Consider the following 17,914-nt stretch of genomic DNA (forward strand, 5'->3'; position numbering starts at 1 on the left):
ATGAATAAACTCAAATTGCACTGCACAGAACTGCATGTTTATTGCACAGGTAAGCGTTCCTGTGTGACTCCTGGTGTGAACTGACCTGAAGGGTTCTTTTACACTTGAAATCGTGCTCAGTGCACGGCCAATGGCGTGCGCTGAAAGGAATAGTGCCAATTCGCCAATTCTGACTGCTTACCTTTTTCTGTTTTTTTATTTTATTCAATTCTAATGACAGCAGTGTGGTGGATTGTGTCACATGCTGCTCTTCTTTCAGTGCGCACCACGCAATGGTGTGAACGAACAGGAGACTGAACCAAGCTTTTTGCCTTGTCTTGCACCAGGACTGCACAGTCCTAGTGCATCTGGTGTAAATGGGACATAAAACAATACCCACTGATCCATGGGTCAAGTCCTGGGGAAAAAAGTGTGGGAACTCCCACCCAAGATCCACTCCCCCACAAAAAAAAAAAAATGATACGCTCATATGTATAATTACTAAACCGCATGTTTTTATGTTTTTTTTTTCGATCCACTGTGCCTTAGTAATCCTTTATTTTACTGGCCGCTTCCTGTATATGGATTCATTGGGTAGTGTGTGGGTATTCCGTCACTTCCTCGATGCCGCAATGTCTCCTGGGAGCTTTTGTCATTGTTCCCAGGAGACATTGCGGAGGTCTACCACGAGTTATCACGGGATTTAGAAAGAACTTTCAAGTTCTTTCTAAATCCCGCGATAACTCGCGGCAGACCTCCGCAGGAAACATTGTGGCATCGAGGAAGTGACGGAATACTACCCGATGAATCCATATACAGGAAGCGGCCAGTAACATAAAGGATTACTAAGGTTAGCCTGCCCCCGACAGTGACTCGAGCTGGGCATCGCCGCTTAGTTAAGGATTGGCTCGGGCGGCTCAGCTGCTCTCGGGTGCTCTAGTCCTGCAAAGGGAACTGCGTTCCTGCTATGAAAAAAGTGCAGGAACTCCGTTCCCACGCGTTCCCGCAGGACTTGAGCCCTGCACTGATCCCTCTCTGAAGATTCTGGTTCAGACAATCCCTGTTATGAAATGAGAACACCTAGTCATTGTCGCTTAGGCTTTGTTCACATCTACCGGTGCAACCAAACACGCGCACATTCCTGCACATCACGTGTAGGGCAGCCCATTCATTTTGATGGGCTTCCCCAATGCACAATAAAAATTACGCCTCTCACTTTTTTTTTTTAAATGCATCAAACTGTGGCACCATGAATATTGGTTTGGTGCGTGCGTCTGCAAATGTATGGGGGTGCCATTAACAATAATTGCCCCCTGTCTGGTTTTATTTGCCATCGTGTCCCTGCAATGGTGACAAATGATAGAAAATCTCTCAAAAGGAGACAAAGACACAAATAAAAACACCTTTTAATATAGGGCAGAGGGGTTAGAACATCTGATTAAGTTTTTTTTTCTGTGCCTTCCTGGCATCACCCCCCCCCCCCTTTTTTTTCTAGCATGAATGTCCCTAGAAGAGGAAGTAAGGTAAAATTTCAACAATGGGTACAGAAATAGGAAAAAGGGGGGGGGGGCAGGAATGTAAACTCTTGCCCACTCTACCAAAAACTGAAAAGAAAAAGGTTGCTTGGAGTTAAGCTGGCCATTCACATTTATTTTTGCCACTGACTAAATAAAAAAAAGATTCCTCAATTCACCTAGTTTGTGTGGAACACCCCCCCTCCCCGGATACGGATCAGCTGCTGCAGCTGATTGGTTACAGCCGCTGATTGACAGCCGTTGAGTTTAATCAGTGTATAGCCATTTTAGCTTTTAACCATGCTTCCCTCTGTGGGTACCATGATGTTGTTGTTGTAATCGTTTTTCAGGGTGGATGTTTTTTATACAATAAAGCTCTTTTCCTTAATTTTTTTGGAGTGTGGTCATTCGCTTTGCTGTTTATTACTATAGCCAGTTTAGACCCCACTCTCATATAGAAGAGTTCCCAGTACATCATTTTCAAAGAGTCATTCTCATAGAACCAGCTCTTGGGCATATGAAAGAGATTTTTAAATGTGCGGTTTGACGCAATTGACACGCGATCCTGTCACGTAAAAATCACGGCAGAATCACATCATGTTTTGGGGGCCATTAAACAGACTTCTTGAAAAGTTTGGGATCTGAGCGACACAGTCTGATATTCATATTTAATCCTTCATTCATCGGCGATATAAGAACTGATTGCATCTAACGAACTGAGATTTGACGCAAACTGCATGAAAACCAGAGTAGCACTGAATAAATCTTGTGAATCCTTTTTTGTTATAGCTTTAGGTAAAGAGAGGGACAAAATTGAATCCCAGTCTAGAGCTCTATTGATGTCCATGGCACTGGTGGGGTGACCTACCCCCCCCCCCCCCATCTCCAGAATGTCTGTGACAGGGGGACCAGACCGTCTCATCTACAGAGCAATCTACCAGGCGGCCAATGACATATAATAGCTGCAAGAATGTTTTAGCATTTCTGTGTCACCACCCCCCTGGTGTTGCTCACCATAGGAGTATATGCAGAATGTACTCCAGATGGGGGAACCAGGAAGTTCATCTCACAGCCGGGCTTGGCCTGTCACAGGCATGCCAGAGGTGGGGAGGGGGGGGATCTCCCCTTCACAGTTTAAGACAGCAGCCGGAGGGGGAGAAAACTAGAGGAAAAGGTTTTGTCGGAGGCCCTGCTTTAAGCTAAAAGAACAAATAAAAATGAAAAAAGAAACTGATGTAGACACAGGCCTACACAGGTCATTATATTCCAGCCCACAATGTTTTATTCCCCCATCTTGCCATTCACTATATCTTAAAAAAAAAAAGAAAAATCCCATAAATAAAAAGAGAAGCTAAATTTTCAAGCACATCCTATCTGATTTACAATGCTGTAAAGAAAATATGCCTGTTTTATAGCTTCCTACAGACTGCAGGAGTTGTAACTTAACAGCAGCTGTTTGTGGGCAAAAGCATCAGTGCATTTGGCGTCTTACTGCCATTCAGCCACTGCGCCCAGTTACAATCCTGTCTGGAGGTGGAATGTTTGGATATCCTGCTTCAATGCATCGACAGCAGCCAGGGCTCACTCAGGCAAGCTTTCTTTGCCAAAACATATTAGCATATGTTAGAGCTTTGAACAAGGGTGGCTATACACAACCGAATTCAAACATTACCTGTAATGATCAGGCATGAATTGTGCTTCCCAAGAGGGCGTTTGCCATCACACACAAAGTTTTTCCAAATCTAGAGTAGGTGAACGCTGATTTTCATGCTGTCTATGCAGAAAAGGGAAGAAAGTGTAACCATGTATGTACCGACACACAACATCAACCAAGTTGTAAAGACCATAGCCACTGGTCCCGGCAGGATAAAGGACAGGCAGAGCTATCATTGGCCCTGTCTAGAGTCACTACAAAATATGTTTGGCTAATCTGTATTCAAGTTAAAGTAGAACTAAAAGGCAACATTACCCCCCATTTTGGATAGAGTAAAGCCTGGTAAACACTATGGGGTAGATCCACGTACCTGGGCGCATTAATACGCTGGGCGCAGCATATCTAAGATACCCTACGCCGCTGCAACTTATTTTTTTTTTCCGAATCCACAAAGAATTCGCAACGTAAGTTACGGCGGCATAGTGTATCTCTGGCGGCGTAAGGGCGCGGAATTCAAATGGATGTAACGGGGGCGTGTTTTATGTTAATACGTCGTGACCCGACGTAAACAACGTTTGCTTTTTAACTGCGCATGCGCCGTCCGTGGGTGTATCCCAGTGCGCATGCTTGAAATTAACCCGGAAAAAGCCAATGCTTCCGACGGTGACGTCATTCTACGCAAATCCCTATTTGCGGACGACTTACGCAAACGACGTAAAAATTTCAAAATTGTACGCGGGAACGACGGCCATACTTAACATTGAGTAACAGCACCTTTAACTATACGCCGGAAAAAGCCGAACGAAAACGACGTAAAAAAATGCGCCGGCCGGACGTATGTTCGTGGATCGCCGTAAATAACTAATTTGCATACTCAGCGCGGATTTCGACAGAAACGCCACCTAGCGGCCGCTGAAAAATTGCATCTAAGATCCGACGGCGTACTAAGACGTACACCTGTCGGATCGATCCCAGATGCCGTCGTATCTTGTTTTGTGGATACAAAACAAAGATACGATGCGGGAAATTTAAAATTACGCCGGCGTATCAATAGATACGCCGGCGTAATCCTTTTGTGGATCTGCCCCTATTAGTTTTTTTGGGTTAAACAAAAAAAAAACAGTCAGTTACGGTCGAAAGCACTATACTAACTATACGAAGTAAGTATTGCGATCTCCCCCTCTGAGCTGTTGTGTTCTAACAGGGGGACAGCCACCCCACCAAAACACTCCGAATATCGCTCTCTGTCATTGGTTGAGATCGCTGATCGGGAGTAGGTTGGTTGCTGGTTTTCCTGCATGCTCGTCCAAAAGCCATGGGGCCAGTTTCTGTCGTACCGAACGACACACACATGGGCCGAATGTCGGACATTTTTAATTGAACCAGCCAATGTCTCCTGACATTTGGCCCATGTGCGAGGGGCTTAACTGTTTAAAGTAAAGCAGTTTGGCTGGCTTCTGTCAGACAGACCGACATACATACGGGCCAAATGTTGGCTGTTTTTTTTTAAACAGCACATGACATTCAGCTGGTGTGTACTCGGCTTTAGGGAGAGTTATAACCCCTGTCCGTTTCCTTTTTTTGGCATCTGTATTCTATGGGGAGATTCTCCTTCACTTCCTGCCCAATAGCCAAAACAGGAAGTGAGAGGAAGTCCCTCCGAAGTGAGGAAATCTCTGGTTGTCACCAGAACTAGTGTCTATGTTTGAAGTTTTCCCCTCCATTCCTGTTCTGGTAACAACCCAAAATTTGCAATTTTCTTTTAACGTTCGCTCTCTGCGATAATGGAAAACAGGACAAATACAGAGGGCAAATTTCCCTAATGGGAGCATAGACAGCAAACAAAAGCCTGACATGTTTTATAATCACTCTTTACTCTATCCAAAACGGAAGAAAAAAAAGGTTTTCCTTTAGTTTTACTTTAAAGCCTAATTTATGTAAAAAAAATTAAAAGCATTAGCAGAAGGGATAGTACTTACATTTTATGAGAAGTCTCCCTTGCGCTGTCGTAATCTTTTGGTGCTGTGGAGGTTAATACAAGCGCTGGACCTGTGACTGGCAATCACCAAATGCCGACTGTGCCTGCCCTTTCCAACCTCCTCTTCCATTCATAGAAAATGTATTGTACTGTCCATGAATGAAAATATATCTAAGATAGGAGGACTGGAGGATAAACGAAAAAGATTCATAGAATGCCTTCTATGCTATAGTACAGCTTCTATGAATGGAGGATGGGGGGAGGGGGGGCAGACTGTGACAGGTCCAGCACTTGTATTAAACCAAACAGTACCTTGAATTTTATGGCTGTGGGGGCATGGGGTGGAGGGGGGGCTTTGGATTTTAACTAGGACAGCAAAAAGCACGGTTCAGCTGGGACAAGCAAATTTCAATCCATGTATGGGCCAGCTGGTTTTACGCAAGTCGATCTATCGATTGATTTATGTACAACCAACCTGTCAAGCTTTTCCCTCAGTGGCACCAACAATAGCGCTGATCATTGAGCCTTCACCGCTGGCAGAATACAATAGCTCAACGGAAGTGATTACCCCATTAACATCGAATGTGTGGATGGGGGAATCTGTTCATTTTTTTTTTTCGTCCAACCCACTGGTTGAACGAAATACAATCAATCATGTATAGAATCCTAAGATGTATATGTTTCCTAAGAGAAAGGACGATTCCTTTAGTCAGCTTAAATAAATGTCAGAGAAAGGGTCATTCCTTCCCCAAGTGGCTGATTACACTGAGATTTGACCTCTTGATATCAGGGCCAGAGCTATAGTTAGGCACACTGGGCAGCAGCCTAGTGCACACTGCCACTAAGGCACAGCCACGGCCGCTGGGTTCCCTACTCTCCGCCAGCTTACTAACACGCGTCATGTTGCGTGCCAAATCACTTCCCAACAGCTACGCACTCAGTCTCCACATGGAGCTAACGTTGGCAAGGAGGGGAGACAGGCTGCATTTACCGTTATGGTAATAAATTGCAAATCATATGCTTTTTTTTAATATAATGGTATCATCATTGTAATATATATATATATATATATATATATATATATATATATATATATATATATTTTTTTTTTTTTTGGGGGGGGGGGGGGGCAAGTGGCTGGTTTTTCACAGGGTGCAAAATAGCAAAATAGTCTAGCACCAGCCCTGCTTAATATGCTCCTTTGGAATGGAAGGGTAATAACAGTATAGGTATAATTCATAGAGAACTGGCTTTTAGGTTCAAAGGGCTAAAGGATCGCCAGGGTGCAAAGACCAGGGGAGGGCTGGCAGGGGGGGCAGGGTGGAAATCTCCCCCCGGGCTGGTGACACTATGCACAGCCACCGGCCGCCACTACCAAATGCTGTTTTTGCAGAGCAGGAATATGCCTGCTGGAGCTCTGTTAACACAGTTCACGGCCGCTGCTCACCTCCCACTGGCGGACTCAGATGTAAGGGGGGCCTCTGTGCGGACTCTGATGTAAGGGGGGCCTCTGTGCAGACTCTGATGTAAGGGGGGCCTCTGTGCGGACTCTGATGTAAGGGGGGCCTCTGTGCGGACTCTGATGTAAGGGGGGCCTCTGTGCGGACTCTGATGTAAGGGGGGCCTCTGTGCGGACTCTGATGTAAGGGGGGCCTCTGTGCGGACTCTGATGTAAAGGGGGCCTCTGTGCGGACTCTGATGTAAAGGGGGCCTCTGTGCGGACTCTAATGTAAGAGGGGCCACTGTGCGGACTCTGATGTAAGGGGGGGCCACTGTGCGGACTCCGATGTAAGGGGGGCCTCTGTGCGGACTCTGATGTAAAGGGGGCCTCTGTGCGGACTCTAATGTAAGAGGGGCCACTGTGCGGACTCTGATGTAAGGGGGGGCCACTGTGCGGACTCTGATGTAAGGGGGGGCCACTGTGCGGACTCTAATGTAAGGGGGGCCACTGTGCAGACTCTGATGTAAGGGGGGCCACTGTGCAGACTCTGATGTAAGGGGGGCCTGTTTTCCTCGATCCATCACTTTTCCACGCTCTATGGGCCGCTTGACTGGACTTGCCCCCCAGGCCTAAGGCTGCCAGCCCTCCCCTGGCAAAGACGCAGTTTTTATTTTTATTAAAAGGCGCCTTTGTGTCTCAGTTGTTATCTTAATAATGAGGGGAGAGCTGATGTTTGAAACGTGAGGCAAAAACACAGTACAGTACACAGTACATATGGCGCTCCTAGAAGGGCAGAGTCACTTAGTCCATTGGAACTTTCATATGTATCTGTAGACCATCAACAGGGTAGAGGATGGGATGAGGCAACTGGATGGATGGATGGCTGGAAGAAAGAGTAATGGACTGAGAATAGAACCTTTGCAGCTCCCGCAGAAGATTTGGGTAGGATCACCTTAAAGTGGAGTTCCACCCTAAAAAAAAAAAAACACACACCAAAATACTTAAAAAAAAATTGAAAAAAATATATATTCACCAGAAAGGGCAGTTACTATGCGGAACTTGCTAATCTGCCTCTTCATCAGCGGCAAGTCTTCTTCCTCGTCCTCCTCACAGTGTCTTCTGGGGAATGTGGCGTGCAGCCTTCTGGGAACTGTGTGAATCCCAGAAAGCAGCCGCCCATTCACAAAGCGCAGCGAGACTTGCGCATGCGCAGTAGGAAACAGGCAGTGAAGCCGCAAGGCTTCATTGCCTGTTTCCCCTAGTGAGGATGGAGGCGCCGGGACCTGCCAGGATCGAGGGATCGCCCTCGGGGGGCCGACATCGCGGGCTCCTAGGACGGGTAAGTGTCCTTATTAAAAGTCAGTAGCTACAGTGTTTGTAGCTGCTGACTTAAAAAAAAAAATTGCGGGGTGGAATCCCACTTTAATGCAGAAGAAAATGAACAGCAGGGTGCTGAGGTCAGTGTCAAATAAAAATCACTTTATTAAAATATGCAGCACACTTACATTGAAGTTATGGAACACCTGAGACCAAGCAGCTGTGATCAGTGTGAGGTTGTGGGCATCACTGAGCAAACAGAAGCCAAGGATGACAGGGAGCCAGCCAGCTAAGGTATGGATATTAGCGGTGGCATTCTCAGCTATGCCTGGTAGATGTCAGGACAGGGGGTGTGCATGACGCATTTCCTGGGACTTTGCCCTCTTTTTCAAATGCAAAAAATAGAAAAAGATAAAAAAAGAACACTGGCTTCAACTTGGAATTGACCCTTGGTAGACCACTTTTCATACAATAAATACAATAAAAACCTCTAAAACTCATGTAGCGCTACCCCCGCAGGAGCCGCTGATTTGTTTTGGGATCGGCGTATTAAGTTACCCTGCAGTATATCTAGGGGTGATAGCAGTGAGTCAAAACAGTGAGCGAATGTCCAGACAGTGAATAAAGGGTTTTTCCAATGCTTTATTTTCCAGGCCAACACGGCCAACATCAACATCAATTGGGAAGGACAATGTTGATGAAGAGAGAGAGAACCTTGCACTATCAGGCCTGGATATTAAATGGAGCAGTCAATACTGCTCTGTATAGTACCAAGTTGTAACTCGTCGCCACTCTAGTTGGAGTGGGTAAAGTGCCCCCGAACAGACCCCCCTCAAGAGCCTGGCAGCCGAGATGTCACTTAGGATTTCTGGGAGGAACAGGCCTCTCTCACAGACCTAGCTCTAGGGCCTCTGCCACAGGCCAATTACAATAACTGAGCTAGATGGATAAATGGAGCGAATCCTCCCAGTAGATTTCTGCATTGGTTACCAGATGACAGCAAAGCATACCTGTCAGTACTCTGGTCACCGGATCCCCAATTGGTTTGTTCAGGCTCTATTGAACAACCTGCCTCCGGGTCCTCCTCAAACCGACTCTCCAATCGAACGGCACCCAGCCAGGGATCCTTTCAATAGAACCAGGAACCCAGTAAGTCACTGGGATCCCCTTGTACATCCGGATGAGGTTTCAAGTAGTCTGCAACTTTGGCCAGGTGGGCCGCGCCGGCGGGGTCCATGAATGTGCGCACCCCGAAGTTGAATGCCGCACCTGGAACGGGGACCCCGCAAAGATTTTAGAACACATGACCCCTGACACAGATATACCCCCTCCTCAGCATGCCCCCCGAGGGAAAAGCTCCTCTGATTGGCTGCTGGGGAGGACTTGCTCTGCCAGAACTACTCTGGCACCAACTGCTGGCTAGGGATGGTACCACATCCCTGGAGCACAGACTGACCCAGTGGACTTTTCTGGAATGACAGAAGTCCCAATTTAAACAAATTGTGAATGGGAGCAAAATAACTCTTCCATTCCCCACTAACTTTAGCGTAGTGCTCATGCTGAAAGCAAGGGGGTGCTACACTCACAACACACATTACAATCTGATTGTACAATCTCCTAAATCTACTGTAATGTAGCGCAAGGACATGCCAGGTTACATACAAATCGATGGGATAGAATAGGTAGGTCCTCATATTACATCGTTTTGAGACATTTGATTGCATAAAGATTGCATGGTCAGATTGTAACATGAATGGTAACCCCAAGGTGAGTTACAGAAGCTGGGCACAGAGCTATTCCAGAATCGTGGGACATGTTAAAAATTCTATTACTTCTAATGGCACCCCAACCGTGGTGTGATTTTGCAGCGACTGTGGTGTGAGAATTCACGCTGCAATCATGGCAAATCAACTTCTCAGGAGCTTCTTTTGGGCGTCAGTGTTACGCATTGCGATTTTTCGTGTGACGACTGTGGCACAAATGCACCGCGATTGGGGTGCAATTAGAAGTAATGACATCGCAAACACGTCCTGCATTTTGCCACGATTCTGGAATTGCGGGCAGAATCGCCTGTGATTCCAGAACGCTCAGGTGGAAATGGAGCCTCAAAGCTGTATTTAACTTAAAACCAAAAATGTATTATATTGCAGCTTACCAATCATTATGCCGCGTACACACCATCACTTTATGTGATGAAAAAAAACAATGTTTTTAAAAACGTCACTTTAAATGACCATGTGTGGGGGAAGACGTCGTTTTATGTCTTGTGAAAAACATCCAAAAAAAATTGAAGCATGCTTCAATTTTATGTGTCGTTTTTCAAAACGTTGTTTTTTTACTTCACAGAAATTGACCGTGTGTAGCAAAAAACAACGTTTAAAACAACGTTTTTACACCCGCGCATTCCCAGAAGCTAGTTATGAAGCGAGCTTCAATGGAAAAGAGTGGTGAACGTAACCTCGCTTTGCTAGAGCATTGTGAGAAAAACGATGGTGTGTAGGCAACTTCGTCTTTGAAAATTGAAGTTTCAAAAACTTTGTTTTTTACTTCACAGAAAATGTCGTTTTTTTTCATCACATAAAGTGATGGTGTGTATGCGGCATTAGAGGTGGTGGCTGCATCACTTTTATTTTTTCAGGCTTTTTTCTCGTCTGTTTACACCTGGTGATCTAGCCAGTAGCACACTGACCTCATGTATTAAAGTGCCTACACTCTGAATGAAGTACAGGGGGCACCTTTGGACAGCAGCATTCTCGTTTGGGTTCGGGAATGTTCGATTTACCAGCAGAAATACCCCTGTCAGTGGTAAATGGTTTGTCTCAACCCTCCAACTGTTACATCTGCAGTACAGCATATGCTGTTGAAAAAAAAACAGACTTATTGACTGGATCACCAGGTGAAAGTAAAGGAAATACAACCTAAAAAGAAAACTAATGCAGCCACTAAATTTAGTAAGCTGTGATATATTGTATTAAAGAGTTTACTTTTGGGTTTAATACCACTTAATACTGGCTAAACGATCATTATTACAATGTTGACAGAGTCTCTATTGCAGCCTAACAACAATTTAGGCTTAAAGCGGAGGTTCACACAAAAAGTGAACCTTGGCTTTTTGGATCCCTCCCCCCTCCGGTGACACATTTGACATCTTTCAGGAGGGTGCAGATATTTGCACCACTTCCGGGTTCTGATCCCCGCAGGGAATCCAGCCTGTGATGTCCCCCCCCCCCCCCCTCTCGCTATCTTCTGGGAAACACTGTTTCCAGGAGAGAGCGGGGACCAGTGACGGCGCGCCGCGATCCTCGCACATGCGCAGTAGGGAATCGGGCAGTGAAGCCGCAAGGCTTCACTTCCTGATTCCCTCACCGAGGATGGCGGCGGAAGCAGAAAAGGACCGAGCGATTGCTCAGTCTCGGCTGCTGACATTGCGAGCGCACTGGACAGGTAAGTGTCCATTTTTTAAAAGTCAGCAGCTGCCGTATTTGTAGCTGCTGACTTTTAAAAAAAGAAAATCGGCGTAACCTCCGCTTTAATTAAAGTCAGGGTTGGAAAGATTCCTGAAGCCAGGTAGCTAATTGTACTTACATTAGAAATATTTACATATTCCTAGCAAGCAGTAAATAAATGTTAAAACAAGCCCTTACTGACTTCTGTAGCTGCAGCCATGCTTGTGCAATTCATCCTTGTAGGGAAAACTTCTCAGTTTTACTTTCACTTTCTCTTGGTATTCAAGCTCCTCCTCCCAGCAGAGAGTTGGCCGCCTGCCAGCCATCTAATCTGTAATGTAAGCACAGAGCAGATGCAGAGGAAGAGGGAGAGAACAGAGACCCAGCTTACACCATTTCATTGCTTTGAAATGTGATGATGAATTACTCCATAGTGGCTGTAATTAAAGAGGCCATTAAGGGCTTAATTTCAAGCCTATGTTGGGCCAAGGTAATGCACTACAATAAATGCAGTGCATTAAGCAACCCATTCAAAGTGAGCAGGCTGAAATACACATCAATGCACAAAAGTCTAGAAAGAGTCACATTTTTTTGCAGCACTCAGGACAACATAAAAGTTGTGCTGAGCTGCAGGGCACTGAAGTTTACATGCAATTTTTTTTCATTAAATTTCCTTATTTAGGTTTTGGATTATATAAAAGCCAAAGAAAGGGGGTGGAGGGATGCTGGGTTTAAATGGGTTTAAAAATATACAGCATGGGCTAGATTCACATAGATTAGCGGATCTTTAGATCCGCATAATCTATGTGATTTACGATACGCTGGCGCAATTTTGCGAGGCTAGTGCAGTATTCACAAAGCACTTAACTCCAAACTTGCGCCAGCGGATCGTAACTCCCCCGGCGGAATTCAAATTCCGCGGCTAGGGAGAGTGTACAATTTAAATCAGGCTCGTCCCCGCGCCGATTTAACTGCGCATGCGCCGCCGGCGAAATTTCCCAGTGCGCATGCTCCAAATGACGTCGCTAGGACGTCATTGTTTTCGGCGTTAACGTAAATTACGGCCATCCGTATTCGCGACCGACTTACGCAAACAATATAAAAAAAATTCAAAACTCGGCGCGGGAACGACGGCCATACTTAACATTAGCTACCCCTCATATAGCAGGGGTAACTATCCGCCAGAAAAAGCCGAACGCAAACGACGTAAAAAAAAAGCGGGTTTTCTAGGCTATGCTAGGCACTTTGGTTAGGGTCACTGCCTTACACATGGGGTACCTTTCCTTGAATAGACATTTGAACCCTTAATAAACTCTTGATGTCATAAAAACCACACGGTCACTTGTGTATTTAGGATGGACAGGCAGAGCCCTTGTTCTCTCCATCTGTCCAGCGTATCACCACTACCTTACTCCCAGTAACGGTAGGAAGCCCCTACCACCGACTCCATGCATGCACTTCACTTAAAGTGGTTGTAAACCCTAGTAAAGTGGTTGTAAACCCTAGTAAAAAAAAAAAAACTGCAAGACAAAGGCATAATGAGCTAGTATGCATAGCATACTAGCTCATTATGAATTACTTACCTTACGTCAAAGCCCCCATAGCGGTCCTCGTACCCCCCTCCGGCAGGCGACATCTCTCCAGGTAGCGCTGTGTGATTGTCCGGAAGCGCAATGACGTCACGGAAGCCGCCAGTAATGGCACACTCACTAAAGCAACAGCACATACTTGCCATTGCTTCAGTGCGCATGTGCCGATGACATCGGCACATCCAAATACAGGGAAAATCTCCTAAACCGTGCAGGTTTAGGAGATATCCTGGGTAGCTACAGGTAAGCCTTATTATAGGCTTACCTGTAGCAAAAAGTGGTTGTAAAGGGTTTACAACCACTTTAACTCTTCCTCCTCCATACCTGTGCACAGGTTGGGGACTCCTGCATAGATAATGTGCTCCCATTGCTATGGGAGACGAATCGCTGCAGAAGGAGTACCGACAACATCTCTCTTGCTCCTCACTGCAAGAAGTTGTCACACCTATCACACGCTTAATGTCAGGCTGCTAGGTAGATCTTCGTTAACCTTGGTAACCACGTAGGGATGGTCGAATTATTCAGCCCGAGCACGAGTACGGGCCGAATAATGGCTGTTCGCATGTTCCCTGAACAACCAAATTATCAGGGCGTTTGACCATTTGTTCGGCCTGCCGAACGACCACAATGCACTGCGCTGCAACACACAGCGCATTGAAAGCCCTGATTGGCTGAAGCAAATAAAAACTTTAACCCAATCAGGGCACAGAGCACTGTCAGAGCCATTCTATCCAATCATGGCTCATTGCTGTTAGTCCAGCCCCACACTATCAAAGTGTTCTTTCAATAGCGACCATTTTCAGTGTGATTTTGGTGTGGAGAGAGATATAACAGGGCTCTGTTCAGTGTTATTAGACAGTTAGACAGTTAGTGTTCTATACAGGTGATACTCGAAAAATTTGAATATCGTGCAAAAGTTTATTTATTTCACTAATGCAACCTCAAAGGTGAAACTAATATATGAGATAGACTCATTACATGCAAAGCAAGATAATTCAAGCCGTGATTTGTCATAATTGTGATGATTATGTCTTACAGCTCATGAAAACCCCAAATCCACAATCTCAGAAAATTTGAATATTACATGCAATCAATAAAACAAGGATTGTACATACCGTAGAACAATATTGGACAGCTGAAAAGTATGAAAAGTATGTAGCAGCCTGCTCCTGTTGGGCTGGCGCTGCTTTAAATTTAGAAGGGAGTCTTAGTGTTAGTTGACTCAGACACATATAATTTTGGCTAAATTTGGCTTTTGTTTCAGCCGTGGCTGTGCTTTAAATGACCACTGTTGTTCGCCTGGGGTGTTGTTACCACCCCAGGCCATGTGTGGCAGCAGCTAAGTCAGGGTGATATTGGGTGTCCTCCCTCGGCAGTCAATCGGTGGGGGTTGATCGTCCCGTTGTGCATGCTGGGGAGGGGTACTTAAGAAACAAACGACACTGGACCAAGGTCATCGATCCTTGGTCTGTTGTCCCACCAGCTCATGGCCCTCCTGGCCGGGGGGTGCGTGCTCCTGCAATCCTGGCTCTGGGACCATGTTGGTCCGGGGTTGTGATCTGTTGAGTGGGCCCAGTAGTCAGACTGGGTCTACGGATTCAAGGTGATCCTGTGCTGTCCGTCCTGGAGGGAGGAAGCCGATTGACGTCTTGGAGGGAGGAAGCCGCTTGATGAATGACCTATCTTGGAGAGGACCAAGCACGAGGCTTGTATCTCGTGAGAGGCCTGGAGACTTCATCGAAGGATGCACCATGTACTGAGAGGCTTGATGGTGATCGCCTGTCAGACTTGAGTTCTACAAAAATTAATCTGGAGAGATCTGGGTGATGAATCCTGTGCTAGGGGATTCTGGACCGAAAGTGTCTCCACTCAAAGGAAGGTCTGTGGCAGAGACTGTACTTTGTTCCGTGCGCCAGTCCGGCTGCTAGGCCGGTGAGAGGGAACTATCCAGGTGGCTAGAGTGGTAAAGAAAGCTGTGTTGCTGGAAGCAGCAGTGTTTCCAGATTAAAATGATTCACCTGAACCTATCTACCCGTTTACCCTTCCACCCCTTCAACCACTTCTTCTTTCCTTACCAAGTTCTGCAAATAAATCTTAGAAAAAAAAGTGTAAAGTGTGGACATTGAACTTTTTCAACTCTCATCTACCACCTTGGACGGCAAGAAGATAGAGGTAACATGCCGCCCAAAAACATTCAGCAGCTCCTTCGGGGTAGTGCTACAAGAATAAGCATGCATATTTACCCAGTACTTGTTTTGGGCTCCTTTTGCAGCAATTACTGCCTCAATGCAGCGTGGCATGGAAGCCATCAGCCTGTGGCACTGCTTAGGAGTTATGGAAGACGAGGATGCTTCAATAGCGGCCTTCAGTTCTTCTGCATTGTTCAGTCTCATGTCTCTCATCTTTCTCTTGGCAATGCCCCATAGATTCTCTATGTGCTTCAGGTCAGGCGAGTTTGCTGGCCAATCAAGCACGGTAATCCCACGGTCATTGAACCAAGTTTTGGTGCTTTTGACAGTGTGGGCAGGTGCCAAGTCCTGCTGGAAAATGAAGTCAGCATCCCCCTAGAGCTCGTCTGTGGAATAAAGCAGAAATGCTCCAAAATTTGGTCTCATCAAAAAAGAGGACTTTGGACCACTAAGCAACAGACCAGGTCTGTTTTTCTTTAGCCCAGGTAAGACGCTTCTGACGTTGTTTGTTGTTCAGGAGTGGCTTGACAAGAGGAATACAACATTTGAAGCCCATGTCCAGGATCCATCTGTGTGTGGTGGCTCTTGATGCACTGACTCCAGCCTCAGGCCACTCCTTGTGAAAGTCCCCAACACTTTTGAATGGCCTTTTCATGACAATCCTCTCCAGGCTGCGGTCATCCCTGCTGTTTGTGCACCTTTTTCTTCAACACTTTTCCTTTCCACATAACTTTCTATTAATGTGCTTTGATACAGCACTTTGGGAACATCCAACTTCTTTTACAATTACCTTTTGAGACTTTTCTTCCTTATGGGGGGTGTCAATGATGGTTTTCTGCACAACATTGAGGTCAGCAGTCTTTCCCATGATTGTGATTCCAACTGAAGAAGACTGAGAGACAATTTAAAGGCTCAGGAACCATTTGCAGGTGTTATGGCTTAATTAGCTGATTAGAGTGGGACACTTTGGGGCAGATCCACAGAGCGAGTACGCCGGCGTATCTACTGATACGCCGGCGTACTTTCAAATTACCCGCGTCGTATCTTTGGTTGAATCCTCAAACCAAGATACGACAGCATCTGGGTTAGATCCGACAGGTGTACGTCCTCGTACGCCATCGGATCTAAGATGCAATACTTCGGCGTCCGCTGGGTGGCGTTCACGTAGTTTTCCATGTCGGGTATGCAAATTAGCTATTTCCGACGATCCACGAACGTACGAGCGGCCGGCGCATTTTTTTACAGCGTCTCTAGTCGGCTTTTTCCGGAGTATAGTTAAAGCTGGTATTTCGTCGCGTATAGTTAGACCTGCCATGTTAAGTATGGCCGTCGTTCCCGCGTTTATTTTGAATTTCTTTTTTTGCGTAAGTCGTCCGTGAATCGGGATGGACGTAATTCACGTCTAAGTTAAAAAAAATGACGTCGTTGCGACGTCATTTAGCGCAATGCACGGCGGGAAATTTTGAAACGGAGCATGCGCAGTTCATTCGGTGCGGGGACGAGCTTCATTTAAATGAAACACGCCCCCTAATCACCGATTTGAATTCCGCCGCCAGAGATAGACTACGCCGCCGTAACTTACGGCGCAAATTCTTTGGGGATTCGAACCGGCCAAAAGTAAGTTACAGCGGCATAGCGTATCTCACATACGCTTCGCCCATCTATTTCTATGTGGATCTGCCCCTTTGAGCCTAGAATATTGCACCTTTTTACAATATTCAAATTTTCTGAGATTGCGGATTTGGGGTTTTCATGAGCTGTAAGCCATAATCATCACAATTATGACAAATCACGGCTTGAACTATCTTGCTGTGCATGTAATGAGTTTATTTCATATATTAGTTTTACCTTTTAAGTTGCATTAGTGAAATAAATGAACTTTTGCACGATATTCAAATTTTTCGAGTATCACCTGTAATGTGCATTACTGCAAGTTTAACTGCACATATTTTAGTGCATTACATGCCCTTTTAGATAGTACATTTCTGTGCGTTAGTGCGCACTTAACGCAGTATATTTTAGTGTGTTATTTTCCGTTTAATGCAGTATAGTTCGGTGCGTTACTGCAAGTTTAATGCCGTATATTGCAGTGCACTACCTTCTGTTTAACGCAGTATGTTTCTCTGCGTTAGTGCACGTTTGAAGCAGCATATTGCAGTGTGTCATTGCAGAATTACAGGAGTATAATATAGTGTATCAGTGGAGCATGTCTGTATAGTAGTCAGTACTCAAGTTAAAGTGCACCAAACACCACTTTCAATTGATTAACGTGCAACCACGTACACATTTCCACATCCTAATTATATTTTGTTAATAAGAACCCCCCTATCATGTCTGGGAGGACAACAAGGAGACTATAAAATACTGATGCAAGCAGATCAATCAAACTTAGTTAAAAGATACCTCTCTCCCAGTGCTCATAGAAAATGTGACTTTTGTTTTTAATGGACACAATAGCAGCTGCTATAAATTAAACAATTAAACTAAATGTCACTCACAACGATCTTTGTCATACAGGCGTATATACACAGACTTTCTGGTGAGTCTAAAACCAAAAGGGAGAGGTCCTCCTGTGCTCCGGTGACACTGCACATGGAAGCTCCCATCTGCTCTAGCACTAGCAAGTGCTCCAACATTTTTCACGCAAGTTATGCTGAATAAATTCCTAAGCTGTTTAAAGGATTGTCTTGGCGCTTCTCTCGCCTCCTAAGTCAAGGTTTCAAAAGATTTACTGAAGAAAAAGTTAACACAACAGTTCAACATAAAGTTCAGTCTTTTCCCAATATCCCTAGTCCCAAACTTCAGGC

The sequence above is a fragment of the Rana temporaria genome, chromosome 1 (genome assembly GCF_905171775.1).
Source record: "Rana temporaria chromosome 1, aRanTem1.1, whole genome shotgun sequence".
NCBI classification, from domain to species: Eukaryota; Metazoa; Chordata; class Amphibia; order Anura; family Ranidae; genus Rana; species Rana temporaria.